Raw genomic sequence first — 2,047 nt, forward strand, 5'->3', positions numbered from 1 at the left:
AAATATAATGCTGAAAATACACAAAAAAATTTAACAACTTAGATAAATTCCCTAGATTTTTCATTGGTCAGTTGCCAGGCAATGGTACTTTTAAATAGAAATTGAAATAAAACCTGGTAAATGCTATTTGCCATATTTTCAAAGGACTTAAGATCCCTTACCTCCTCCACACGGAATAATAATAATAAGGGAAATTGCTCTTCATTGAGAGGAATAGACAGACACATAAAGTGATATGTGCTAAATGTGAGGTTGCTGTAGTTTTTAGACAAAATATGAGGATAGTAGGATCCAGGCTGAAGAACAGAGAAATGACTGGAGAACACTGAAATGGGAAATTCTTTGATTAGCTCTCAGGACTTGGGGAAAGGGACAAATCAATAACCACTCCCAGAATTTGAATAAGGTGGCTGTTAATTTAGATGGCCCCTACAGGACTAGAAAAGCATTGAGAAGAGAAGGTGGGAAATGAGTTGGGTATGTCACCCAACACCTGTTCCATTAATGTTAGATTTAATTATCCAGAATAAGTAGATCAGCAAGGGACCCAGGGGAGAAGGAGTTAATGTACATACCCAGCCTCTTCTGTCTTGCTATTTAGCTATATCATTTTGTACACTAACAGATTTTAATTAGCAATAATTGTGCCTTGGATAAACCTCATTGGCTACAATACTGCCACTGGGCAAAGCTTGTACACTAACAGATTTTAAAGCTGCTACTTCCTCATATTTCCTCTCTCTTGATATTTATCCAGTAATTTTAATAATGATTTCACATGAGACTAAGAAATAACAGAAATAAATTATACTCTTTTTTTTTTTTTTTTGGTAAGAAAGAATATCCAGCAACAGTTGAATACAGAAACTTGAAAATCAGGGAGAAGATACAAATTTGGAAGTCAGCATATTGGTCAGGGGTGAAATCATATAGGTGGATGAAATAACACACAGTTTAAAGAGTAATAAAAGCAATTGAGAGAAAGGGATGCAGAAAGTAGACTAAGAAGTAACAGTGACAGAATAAAGAAAATCACATGCATTTAACAATCCAATCACTTAATATAATCCTGCCCTTCTTAGTACATCCGCAATGTGAGAATTACATTTAGACTGTGTATTATTAGTTGATTTTTTGAAAAAATTTGCTATGTTGTCATTTCACATAAAACTCAAATGTTTTAAATGCTTATATTTTCTGTTTCTAGTGATATTGAGTACTTTGAAAATGACTTTAATACATTTTAATTACAAATTATTAAAAACAATTACATAAATATTTACATAGAAACCTTATCTTGTGTTTGTAAGGACACTTTGGTTACAAGTGACAAAAAAATCAGTAAGTACTAGAATATACTGACTCAGAAACATAAAAATTCAGGGATCATTTAGCCATGGCTAGATCCAGGAATACAAATGATATAATCAAATATTGTAAAATATGCCTCTTTTTTGTACCCTCTCTATGCTCAATTTTACTCTATGATGGTTTCATGCTCAAGCAGTTTGTCTCCTTGCCATCATCAGATATAGTTTGGATTATACTTATACTTAGCAATGCCAGAGGAAAGTGCATAGCATCCCTTTCCCAAGATTTGTATCAATATTTAAAAAGGAAGTTGGATCTTTTTCTTTCTTTTTTTTTTAATTTTTTTTAAAGATTTTATTTATTTATTTGAGAGAGAGAATGAGATAGAGAGAGAGCATGAGAGGGGGGAGGGTCAGAAGGAGAAGCAGACTCCCTGCTGAGCAGGGAGCCTGATGCGGGACTCGATCCCAGGACTCCAGGATCATGACCTGAGCCGAAGGCAGTCGCTTAACCAACTGAGCCACCCAGGCGCCCAGGAAGTTGGATCTTTTTCTTTCATATGTACAATGAAATTGAGGAAGTGAAGCCAGGTGATTATAGATTCCACCCAGAGAAAGAAGGAACTGCCCTTCTCAAAGGAAAAGCAGCAAAGAAAAGGATGCCAGCAAGATAAAAATAACAGATACTAACTACACTACTCAAGTGTAGATTAGCGAAAAGGCTCAACCTTTAATAT

The 2,047-nt window shown here is 34.8% G+C and overlaps 1 pseudogene; it reads right to left on the reverse strand.

Moving 5' to 3' along the window:
- Positions 1 to 506: 506 nt before the first annotated feature.
- On the reverse strand, positions 507 to 693 carry LOC123326471 (annotated as a pseudogene).
- Positions 694 to 2,047: the final 1,354 nt, after the last annotated feature.

This window comes from Neomonachus schauinslandi, chromosome 12, assembly GCF_002201575.2.
Source record: "Neomonachus schauinslandi chromosome 12, ASM220157v2, whole genome shotgun sequence".
In the NCBI taxonomy this organism is placed as follows: domain Eukaryota; kingdom Metazoa; phylum Chordata; class Mammalia; order Carnivora; family Phocidae; genus Neomonachus; species Neomonachus schauinslandi.